Source organism: Canis lupus, chromosome 4 (genome assembly GCF_003254725.2).
Source record: "Canis lupus dingo isolate Sandy chromosome 4, ASM325472v2, whole genome shotgun sequence".
Classification (NCBI taxonomy): domain Eukaryota; kingdom Metazoa; phylum Chordata; class Mammalia; order Carnivora; family Canidae; genus Canis; species Canis lupus.
The window spans coordinates 86,871,725-86,883,725 of record NC_064246.1 but is presented as its reverse complement, the minus strand read 5'-3'; the positions used below and the strand labels follow the sequence as shown (position 1 = coordinate 86,883,725).

Here is a 12,001-nt window from a genome sequence, read left to right as displayed (position 1 = left end):
CCTGAGCAACGTGCAAAATTATATATTCTGAGTCCCAAAATAATGAATGGTCACCGCAGAAATACTCGTTCCACACAGGACTTTTTTTTTTTTTTTTTAATTTTTTTTTTTTTTTATTTATGATAGGCACACAGTGAGAGAGAGAGAGGCAGAGACACAGGCAGAGGGAGAAGCAGGCTCCATGCACCGGGAGCCCGATGTGGGATTCGATCCCGGGTCTCCAGGATCGTGCCCTGGGCCAAAGGCAGGCGCCAAACCGCTGCGCCACCCAGGGATCCCCCCACACAGGACTTTCTAACATGATGTTAGACAGCTGAGCCACCCTCCGCTCACCTCTGAAAAGGGAGCCACTGGTAACAGTTTGGGCCAAAACCCCACAGAATTTTCCCGGGTATCTACGTACGGCACAAAGCCACAATCCCACACGTACGGGTCAGCAACCTGCTTTAGTATTTAAGAAATAGGTTTCTGACATCTTTCCTTGCGTTTGATTTTGACCAAATGAATATTGTAATTCCAACGAGACCGTTTTTCTTTTTTGTCCCAACTCCTTTTGTGACACTGACGCTTTGAGGGGGGACCATGATGCTTTGCGTCAAGTACCCTGGCCTGGAAATCCTTCCTTCTGACATTGAGTTGACCTTGTCTGAGCAGCCGATTCCTGGGCTTGAGACACAAGAGGGTCATGGCACCTATTTGGGGGTCTTCGGGAGTCTCTCCAGAGAGTAGAGTTGGGTAGATACTGGCATTTGCACAGTATTTGCCCGGGAGAAGCAGGCCAAGCGGCACCCTTTAATTAATTTATACCCAGAAATGTACGTCCTCTGCGTTCTGTTTGGCAACTTGCTTTTTGCACTTAGCAATTTATTTCGGGCACCATTCCTTGCATTGGAGTTGAAGTAAAAATACTTTAATTACCAGTAGGGGCTGATCTGAGAGCAGGGGCAGGTAGGAACAAGGCATGGCGAGACCTCAGGCTCTTGCTATTTAACACTAGAACCTCTTCCGTCTCATTTATCCAAAAGCAGAGCCATGTGAATAAATTGTTCTACAACATTCTTTATGCCATTTAAAGGTAACCTGTTCTTTGAAGGTTTTAACAGGCGATTATGGGGGAAGGGCAGCCAAAGGATTAAGGCCTGTGCTGTAGTACGCCCCGGCTCTGGAGAAACAGGTGGGCACCACCTAGAAAAAGCCTTTGTACGGGAGGGAGGCAAACCTCTTTTATCATTGGTTTGATGTATTTTCTTAATAGAAGAAAAGTATCTGGGGACTGACGCGATGGGGGTAGGGGAGACACTGCAGTGTGCAAAGGGACAGGGAGCTGGGATGGGAGCTCTTCGGGTGACGGAGGAGGTGGTTTTCTCCACCTGCCTCTTCTCTTGGACAACACTGTTCCGGCGTAGTGCCAAGGCCGGCCTGCTCCTTCCGATTCGAGTCCGATGCCTGGTAGTAAGCACGCGTTTGCTCGGGGCTCCCGGCTAAGGTTTTACTGGACGGAAAGGGGAGGCTGGAGCGGGGAGGCCTGGAGGCCCGGCTCTGCCCCTTGCTCGGCATGCAGCGACCCAGACTGGAATTCAAAACCCCTGGTGGGAAGGAAGCTGGCCCTGCTCTGGAGGGACCGCTCAGATTGTGTGAAGGTGCTGCAAGGTGGGCGGCGGTGGGCTCGGGGGGCCCGGAGGGCCCGCTTCGGGGAAGATGTGCCCCATTCACACCTCCCACAGCCACTGCCTGCGAGACACCCCGACCCACAGCCAGAGGCAGCTTCCCTGCAGGATGTGCTCTTAAGACACATTGAGTCTTTTCCAACTTCATGCTCTCTTAAACCAAGGTTTCCCAACCTTGTCATTATGGGTGTTTTAGCCCGGATAATTGCTGGCTGCGGGGCCGCTCTGGGGGTACTGGAGGGTACTGGGCAGCGCCGGTTTTACCCGTTAGGTGCCAGTGGCCCCTTCCCATCATACCGTCTCCCCGAAGGCCTCTGGGTAGGGCCAAACGTTCCCTGGAAGCCGGAGGGCACCTGCAAAGGCAGTTCCTTCATGGGGCCGTGTGAACGGTGAGGTTGGGATGGGGGGGGGCATGAAATACATTTACAGATGTCCGTATTCTCCTTTGATTGAAAGTCACACATGCATTTCAGGGGAGAAAAGCTGCACACGTTCAGACGTAACAGCACACCGGCCTTTATAACTCGCAGTTTGCAGGTCAGGCCTTGCGCACGTCTACAGCAACCCGCTCACCCAGCCGGTGCTTCCGGCTAGAGCCGCGTTTCCCGAATTCTCTGTGTGGGTGTCACGGTGGCCTTGGTGGCCTTGAACAGGAGCTGGCCAGAAGAGGCCCGGCCACGGCGGCCGGGGTCACGTGGGCCGCGCTAGGTCACCGCGCCTCTGTCTCACTCACGTCGGTCTGCACCTTTGATGTGGGATCTCACTCCCTTTTTCCACAATTTAGGAGAGAAGGAAGGGGAGGCGAGGCAGACGCCGGGCCTGGCTGGCTGATACGGGAGCGGTGGGCGAGGTTTGGGGGTGAGATGAGGTCTCCACACTAATCTGTTGGACACGCCTCACTTGACACGCTTGCTCGCTAACATTCTGGAAGGCCGGACACCGGAGTTCTTGGAAACTGACTAGTAATTTGGGTGACAATGTGCCCATTATCTTGCAGGCAATTCTTTGGCAAATCTTTTAGGAAAGATCAGTAGTCACTGCATAATTTATCTTTCTGATGGGTATTTTCGTGGTGCACGTTATGCTCCACTGAAGCAAATTATGCAGGCGATTGAAAATGACAATAGAATTCATTTTACAACCCAGGAAGTGCAGCTTTGTTTATTAAGAATATATTCATTCCATTTGGAGAGTGAGGCAGTTTTTATTTTCGTGTGTGTAATGTCGACAGGTAATGAAATTTGTCACAGATTGCACTTTACCATATGCGTCCAAGTCCATTAGTTCATAATCTAAGCAGCCAGTGGCATCCACAGTAGTTAATGTTAACAATTTTCTCAATTCCAGAGCTTCAGATGCTTATTCCTGAAGCCCCTGAGTGAGTTGTTTTTAAAATTTTTTCAAGAGCACGCACATTAAAAATGTAAGATGTTGGATGAACGAGTAAAACTCAGATTACACACGTCACCATATTGGATTTTATGTAATAACGGATTGAGATGTGACATTTTGGTCACCATTTGATGCATGTCGACAAATTCCGAGATTAATGGCTCTATCAGCCCATTACATCATGATTTCATTAAAGAAAATTCCTTAAAAAAAAAGTCCTTGAGGGGACAGCGAAATCTGATGGGAGACCACACTGAGGAGACACGCCATCGCCTTGGTGTGAGCCTGTACCTCTATTTCTATGGTAACCTGTGATCTGCTTTCCAGTCACACCTTCGCAAGGCTGGTTTTCGCCCTCACGAACGGCGCCAGGAGCACTGGAGGCGAACAGACATTCCTTCCTATGTCGTCTCTTGGTGGAAAAATCGGACAAAGGGAAAATAGAAGGTAATATTCGGAGGCTTCTCATGAAAACACAATAGGAACGGACGCTCACTAATTTTCAGATGACTTACACGTCTGAAAGATCGCAGAGCTAAAACCGAATATTAAAGAAACAACTACTCAGGGGCCCTAACAGATACATTCAGTGGATGTCTTGGGCTTTAATGCAATTGCAAATGCTCATCTGATCTGATAAAGTAAACACTTAGAGGCTTGCCCAAGATGATTGAAAATTTTATTTTGGTCCAGCAGTTCTCAACCTGGAGTGATTTTTGTCTCCTGGGGGTCGTTTGGCAATGCCTGGAGGCACTGTGGGTTGTCACAACTGGTGTCGTGTTGCTGGGGGTGGTGATGGTGCCGCGCGCGTGTGTGTGTGCGCGCGCGTGCGCAGGTGCATACTCACTACTGACAACTAGTGGGTAGAGGTCGGCTGTGATGCTCCACATCCACAGGAGCCCTGACACTACCCCTTAGCCGCTCCCCCATCCAAAATAAAAAATTACCCGCCCCAGACAGGAGGCTGAGAAACTCAGCATACAGCCTCGGGGACGGTGGTCCCGAAGGAGGCATGAATATGGGACATACGACATCACTGAGCATAACCGTTCAGAGACATGAAATGCTTGGGAGACACCCCCGGTTGTAATCCTCTTCCCAGTCCTTGTACTGCACTTACTTCTTTGCTATTTCACTTAAAGGGCAAAGAAAAGAAAAGAAAGGGGGAAAAGGAAAAAAAAGTAGCCAGAAACAAACAACAAAAAAATCACCATTTTTTTCCTAGGCCCTTTGGTTACAAGGCGAACATTCAGTCTGTTGCGGTCACCTGGCCCTGCGCGGGTAGCCTCGGGGTCCCCCGCACACCTGGCAGGCACAGTCCTGGGTGGACCCTGGCGCCCTGCTTGATTGACATGTAAAGTTCCGATACGTTTTCTTGTTTTCTTCCCCTGTTGGTTGAAAAGGCACTTACCTCCCCCAGTTGCCTGCGGACGCACCTGCCTGTGGCATCCTCCCCTAAGGACGGAGGACGGAGGCCTTCGTCCGCGTCCCGGGCCTGCGAGGGCGGAGGACGCGCCGCCCCGCCCAGGTGAGGAGGGCGCCGCCGGCTTCCCGGGGCCGCGGGTACGCCCAGGCCGACCGGGCGCAGCCAGAGGGCGCCAGCGGGCCGCAAAGAGGGGCCCCGAGGTCCCGGCGGCCGCGGGCAGGTGACGCGGGCTTTTGTCTGAGGACGAGCAGCCGGGGTGAGCGTCGCCGCGCCGTCTCCCGCATCCGCTCCCCGCCGGCAGGTGAGCCAGGTGGGTGGACGTCCCCGTCCCCGTCCCCGTCCCCGTCCCCGCCCCCCGCCCCCCGGACCCCCCGACCCCCGGCCCCGCCGCTCGCCACCGCGCAGGACCCGCCGCTGCCTCTGCTCGGCCGCCGCCTGCCCTCCGCCCACAGCATCCTCGCGGGGCGCGGCGCGGCGCCCTCCCCACGCGGGCGGACCTGGGCCGCCGCCCTCGCCCCGGGCCGCGCTCGCGGACTCGCCCTGGGTCGGCGGCCCCCTGCGGCCGCGCGGTGCCGGGTCGTCCTCGGCCTCCCGCGCGTCCAGGCCTCCGGGTGTCCGGGTGTCCAGGCGTCCAGGTGTCTAGCTGTCCAGCTGTCCAGGCGTCCCGGTGTCCAGGCGTCCAGGTGTCCGGGTGTCTCGGTGTCCGGGTGTCCAGCTGTCCCGGTGTCCAGGCGTCCAGGCGTCTGGGTGTCCAGCTGTCAGCTGTCCCGGTGTCCAGGTATCCGGGTGTCCAGGTGTCCGGGTGTCCCGGTGTCCGGGTGTCCGGGTGTCCAGGCGTCCAGGTGTCCGGGCGTCCAGGTGTCCGGGTGTCCGGGTGTCCAGGTGTCCGGGTGTCCAGGCGTCCGGGTGTCCGGGTGTCCAGGTGTCCGGGTGTCCAGGCGTCCGGGTGTCCGGGTGTCCGGGTGTCCAGGTGTCCGGGTGTCTCGGTGTCCAGGCGTCCAGGCGTCTGGGTGTCCAGCTGTCAGCTGTCCCGGTGTCCAGGTATCCAGGTGTCCAGGTGTCCGGGTGTCCCGGTGTCCGGGTGTCCCGGTGTCCGGGTGTCCGGGTGTCCAGGCGTCCAGGTGTCCGGGCGTCCAGGTGTCCGGGTGTCCGGGTGTCCAGGTGTCCGGGTGTCCAGGCGTCCGGGTGTCCGGGTGTCCAGGTGTCCAGGTGTCCGGGTGTCCAGGTGTCCAGGCGTCCAGGTGTCCGGGTGTCCAGGTGTCCGGGGCTCCGGCGGGCGCGGCGCGCGAGGGTGCGGGGCGCGGGACGGGCAGCAGGTGCAGGGGGCGCCGTGGGCACCCCGGGGCGGGCCTCTGCGGCCAGTCCAGGGGAGACGGAGAGAGGGCGGGCGAGGGCGAGGGCGAGGGCGAGGGCGAGGGCGAGGGCTGCCCACGGACGCGGGGCTCGGCTCGGCGGGGGAGGGGCGCGGAGGGGGGCGCGCGCAAGCCGGGGGCCGGGGGCCGGGGGCCGGGGGCCGGGGGCCGGGGCGGCGGGGCCGGGCGCAGGGGAGGCGGGCGGGGCCCAGGGCGGCGCGGAGGGGCGGGGTTCGCGGGCGGCGGGAGGCGGGAGGCGGGAGGCGGGCGGCGGGCGGGCGCCGGGGGAGGGCGCTGGGCAGGAAGGGGAGGGGGAGCGCGGGCGCGAGCGGCGCAGGGGCTGCGGCGGCAGGAGCGGCGGCGGCGGCAGTAGCGGCGGCGGCGGCGGCGGCGGCGGCAGCTCCCACTCGCTCCTCGCTGCGGGCTCGGCCGTCGAGCCGGGACTCAGCCTCCGCCCGCGGCCAGGCACCCGCCGGCCACGCCCGCACCCGCGCCGCTCGCGGCACCGCGCTCCCCGGGGGCACAGCACCCGAGCCGGTAAGAGGGCGCCCCGCCGCCGGGCCCCGCGCCCCTGCCCGCTGCCCCCCGCGCCTCTGCCCCGCGCCCCTGCCCCCCGCGCCCCCGGCCTTTGTTCTCCGGACGGCGGCCTCCGCGGGGCTCCCGTCGGGCGCGGGGCAGGGGCGCGGGGCGCGGGGCGCGGGGCGCAGCCTGGCGCAGGGGTGGGGGGCGCGGGGCGCGGGGCCCGGGGCCGGGGGGCGCGCGGCGGGGACCTGCCGGAGCGCCGCGGGGCCGCGGGAGCGGATGTCACCGGCCGGGGAGGGGGCGCGGGGCGCACGGGGCGCGCGGGGCGCGGGGCGGAGAGCGGGGCGCGGCCCCCGGGCCAGGGGCGGGCTTGCTGGGGGCTCCCGTGGGCGCCCCGGGGAGGCCGCGGGGGGCGCGGCGGGTGCGGCCGACAGGCGGGGGGACTGCGGGCCCCGGGTGGGTGCGCCCCGCGGCCCTCGGGGAAGACTCGCCGAGCGCCCGCCTCCCCGGAGACGCCGCCGCCCCGGGCGGGCCTCGAACCCGCGCCGCCCGCGCGACCGCCCCGCGGAGGAGGGCGCGGCGCCCACGGGTGCAGCCTGGCGCCCAGCCTGGGGCGGACCCCGTCGGGCTCCCGCGGGGCCGGCGGCGCGGGGGGGGGGGGCGGGGGCCTCGCGGGGTCGCCCCGGGGCTCGGGGGCCGGGCGCTGCGGGCCGAATGAATGAACCGGGGCCGTAATTACCTATTCCTTTGTCTCGGCCTGGCGCATGCGCCGGAGAGCTGGGTGTGGAGGCCCCCGGCAGCCCCAGCCGAGCGCCCCATCACCCACCCACCCACCCCCTCCGCGCGCCGGGGAACAAAGGCGTTTGCCCCGAATGTTGCGTGAAACCCTTGGCCGCAGAGGACGGGGGCTCCGCGCGCGCGTCGCTTCTTCTTCTTCCAGGTTGCCTCTCCCCTTGGCGTTCTTAGTGATGAAAAATAAGATTATCCTTGGTGCTGAGAGCAAACTGTGGATTATATTCGTGACCGAACACTAATTTTCCTTCCTAGCTGCCCATTGTTCTCCCCCCACCCCCATAGCCCATTGCACCGCAGTGATGGAGGCCCCCTCGATTTGCATCACTTAACCATTTGACAGATTTTTTTTTTTTTTTTTTTTGCTGCTGGTCCTTTGATTAAGGGACGCCGGTCCCCAAACTGACAGTGGCTATCCGCCCCTAGTGTCACTACTTGGAAGAAATTAAGACATTTCTGGCGTTTGTGGGAACAAGATGGCCTACAGAGCGGAGCAGGGGGAAGTGGTCACCTTGTCAGAATCCGAACCCAGTCTGTTCTCTGGATTCCTGCCTCATTGTTTCACTAGGGATCCCAAAAGGCCAGCCCCATGGAGAAGGGAATCACGGATAGGGGAGGAGGAAGAAGGCAACCGGGGCTGCTGGGGTAAAGATGCTTGACTGAATTCATGATGCTTCCCTTTTTTTTTTTTTTTTTTTCTCTTTTCTTTTTTTTGGCAATGTCTAACAGAAGCCATGATACCCGTACCTTTGATGGCTGATTTTCTTCAAAATGATGTATCATCCAGGTTATGGCCATTCAGATTTCTTTTTGACTTTAGGGGCTACTTTATTGTACCATCCAAAAGGCCACTTATGGATAGAAAGTAGCTACATGCCGTATTTTTGCAATGGCCCATTACAAATTTTCTGTTTAAGTATTCTCGGCACACCCTGGCAGGACAACATGTGGCAGGAAAATGGAAGTCATCTCTTTTGTTCCTTTTAATAAAAGGATATTGATACTGATCACGTTTAATATGGCCGGGCCTATACTTGAGAGGGTAGCTGCTGGTACCCTCTCTATTCCTTAGTATTGAGCTGCTTATTACGGTGTAGAGGGCTCTCTGCAGGTTTTTTTTTTTTTTTCTTTTCCTTTGAGGTTATGTCTTTTGAGGGAGAGATGAGTTGGAGTAGATGGGCTTTGATAGCAAATATATACCAATATGCCCCCAATTCAGTAAGTCTTGGTTTTTAAGCAAGATAAATTTTAAACCGAATTTGCAAAAATCATCAGTTCCCTTACTCTTTTATCCTGCTTGGTTTTTGGCAGTCCCTGGCAGGTGGAGAAAGGGAGCTAATGGGCCTTCCGACAAAAGGCGCCCACAATGAGCATATTGACAGTGGCATTTTTGTCTCTTAACTGGTGCTCATGCTTTCATTATGGCGTGCGGAAGAGAACCTTCTCTCCTGCTGGACCACCCTAATTTGAATGTCCAATGGAAGAGCTCTAAGGGCTTCAGCTGCCTATCCTTGGGCGCATCTCTACAATCTTACTGAATTTACCAGAACACGTCACATGATAGCGTGAGATGTGATGCGTTCCGTCTCTTTAGTTTTTGTGGTTTTTGAAACAAATTTACATTAAGAACACTTTAGAAACCATTTTCGCTTCATGGCCAAGATAAGCAGAGTATGAAAAATTGACATTTGGGGGAGTTTTAGTCACTGTAAAATGGATGTCTGGGTGTTATACACAGTAGTTTTGTAAAGACTTGCAAAATCCAAAACTATTTTTTAAGGTGCCATGTCTATACACACATGCTTACACACACATATATACACACACATACACACACGTACTTATATGTACACATGCAATAAAAAATGAAATCTTACTGATGATAACGAAACTAAATTAGTTGTGTAGAATATTACTTAATAGTGCTTCGTGTTGGTCTTTGGAGAGTAATCAATTTTGTTCTTTCTAAATATATGTACGTAGATGGGGGCGTCTAGCTAGGGTCCTAAGAAGCTCCTTTCCAATTTCTAGCGGTGTAAAACGAATGGGCTGCTCTGAACGTCTCGGATTAAGGTGTTCATTTACGGGTTTACAAACTCACGTTGAGGCACTCCTGAACTTTAAAAGCTGTAATGAACGATGCTCACAAAATAAAGGACTTACAAAATTGTTCTGCCTTATTTTTCTAATCTCTTGTTAAAATCATGTTTTGCAAAACATCCCAAGAAGGCCTGTCAACTCTCCTGTGTCAGAAGCAATCGCTTTTGGTGTCTGATTCTGTTGAAAGAAATGCCCCGATTTGCTTAGGCCTTTATGTTGCATGTGGTTGGACCTGCCCGTTTGACCCCTTCTGTACCAGGGGTCAGCGTCTTCGTGATCATTTTAGCTGGTGAACGGGAAGCCGGGGGGCCACTGAGGACACTCTGAGATGTAGACGAGCTGCGGTTCTCAGGGAAATGGGTGCAGCATCTAGCATTCATCAGGTCTCCTCGACCACCCTTGGCTCTGAGGTTGTGAATAGCCCGGAATTGTTTTCGAAGAGAAAATACTCTGAATGTCTGGGGGAGGCACCCCGAGGCACAGTGCAAAGTGACTGGGTTTGAAAAATCCCTAGACTCTGGCTCAACCTTTGAAAAATCCCTAGACTCTGGCTCAACCCCGGTGGGCAGACTACTGGAGGCCTCCGTGAGTTTCACTACTTCAGTTGTAGGATTGAGATAATAATCGTTCATTTTCCCACGATACTAAGGACCACCCATACGGCTAAACAGCGCAGAAGCACAATGACTGGCTCCCCGAGGCTTCCTGACCTCGCCGTTGCACCTCCGCGCGGTCCGCGTGACTGACGCCCCCACTCTCTCCTGTGCCTGGAGCTGCAGTTGGGGCCCAAGCTGATTAATCAAGGCCTCGGGGTTTCAGGCTTAGAAATGGGGTAGTTCGCTTTCAGGGATGCTCAGCTATCATAATTGCTAACTAGTGTCCTCATGCATGTGCGTATTTGAAATTTAATGGGACACTGTGGGAATTTGCCCAAAAGTGGATTGGACGAAGCCAGGGTAGCCACCCTCATTGAACTTCCCAGGGCCGCTTACGTAACTCCAGAGGTGGCATTGACATTCTTTTGAGAAAATACAGGGGTAGTCCTGAAGCCCCGACGCTGCCAGCCTGCCAAAGGAGGGGCTCGGTTACAGGCGCTTCCGTCCGCCACTGTTTCTCTAGACAGACACCGAGGTTAAGTGTCCGCTGAACCTTACGAGAGCAAAAGATGAGCGTGTAGAATCCAGTTCTTACCAGCCTGTAGGTAAATTGTGATCTTGAGAAGACACGGGCCTTAGCGACGCTGATCCAACAGCATTCTCCTCCCTCTGGACGTCAGAAATGGGGTGACGTGGAGGCAGAGGAGTCCTGTCGTGCATTTTCCTGCTTCTGCAACCCGAGGATTTAAATAACTTTAAAAAATCAGGCTTTCCAAAGGCAGTAGATTTTTTTTTTTTTTTTCAAACAAAAACAGGGAAAGCAGAGAGTTTTTGGACTAGCCAAGGCCATCGGTGAGGGGAGGTTGCAAGCGAGCAGGTTTCAAAGTCTAGGAATAAATTCCTGAAAGCTTTGGAGGCTTCGAAATAGAAACCATCTGCATGCACACCAGGGGCCTGGGGCATAAGGAAACATTTCAAGATATAGAAAAAGGGCGTTTCGTGGGGAAGGCAATGCATTCGCACCATTTTTCCTCCTTATCACTTAAACATTTTATGAACTTTGTTTTTGAATCGATGATTTTTTTCTTCATTTTAGAAAGAACTGGGTTTCATCGGTTTGTTGCTTAAACTTTTAAATACATATTTCAGCCGTCGCTTGTACATTGTGTAGGGAGTATGATGCCTAGAAAAGCATGATACGGAGGGCGGGGTGTGGTGGACTTGGACTTGGGGCCCGTCACTGGCTTAAGAATCCGGTCTCTGCTGTGTGGCTTTCTCGGCAGATTGCTTAGCGTCTCTCTGTGCCTCAGTCCTCATCCACGAAATGCAGGTTACAGCTGAGTCTTTGCAAGGATTAAGTGCAGTCGTCAAACACCCAGGACACTGCCTCACGTATTCTGTATGTCTTTGTAAAGCACATTCACCATAAAATGGTGAGAGAACCCGCCTTCCCCTCCGTCTGTAGCCATTCACGTGCTCCTTTCAGAGGCCGTCCTCGCAAAACAGGCCTGGGCCGTGGGGCCTTGGATGGAAGTTGGTTGAATGTAGAAGTATGAGGTTTAGGAAGACCCTCCAGGTGTAGCCATGGTACCTTGAATAGGTTGCCAGGGCACTTGTACTGGTTTCAAAAGTCCAGAGTGGGTTGATTAGTACAACCCTAGCCTCCATATGGAACTGATATTTAAAAAAAAAAAAAAAGAAAGAAAGTCCTTGCCACTTCAGAGACCTTCTGAGAAAGGCTTACTGTTTTGATAATGTTGAGATCTGGGTAAGACTGTATGACCTGGGGAACAGACATAATTCATTCAGATTCCTGAGCCTACTCAGCTTCTGTGGTGTCCGGGATCCAGATGCATTCGTTTGCATTTGAAAGGAGTGTCTTACTAGTAAGTCATTAGGACTAAGATTGATAGAAACCACTCTTGATATTTGAAATTCCGAGGACACGTGGTATACGCTTGCTTGCGCACATCCCCACCAGCCTATGCCAGGAGTTGAACTTTTATTATTCAGGAATGTAGAGGTCGTCACCTGTTGACCAAATGCTTGGAATTAATTATCCCCATGGAGACCTTGGTCACCCTGGCTTCTTAAAAGCAAAAAGGAAGTTCTTTGGACTTTCAGATATTTGGGTTTGATGGATCCTGGAATCAG

At 55.3% G+C, this 12,001-nt stretch overlaps 1 protein-coding gene and 1 long non-coding RNA gene across 8 annotated transcripts in view; one reads left to right on the top strand and one right to left on the bottom strand.

Moving 5' to 3' along the window:
* Positions 1 to 2,796: 2,796 nt before the first annotated feature.
* Positions 2,797 to 4,829, bottom strand: LOC112652686 (uncharacterized). Its single transcript, XR_003131635.3, has 2 exons — positions 4,271 to 4,829; positions 2,797 to 3,471 (listed from the first exon to the last, which is right to left on the bottom strand). It is a non-coding gene; the product is annotated as an uncharacterized LOC112652686 (long non-coding RNA).
* BASP1 (brain abundant membrane attached signal protein 1) overlaps positions 4,455 to 12,001 on the top strand; it is a 58,129-nt gene continuing 50,582 nt past the window's right edge. Inside the window, exons 1-2 of one of the 7 annotated variants that reach the window (XM_049109421.1) lie at positions 5,127 to 5,208; positions 5,480 to 5,526. The gene's annotated coding sequence lies outside the window, so the exon portion shown is untranslated. The other 6 variants (XM_025436322.3, XM_025436319.3, XM_025436316.3 and 3 more) reach the window with 6 other exon arrangements.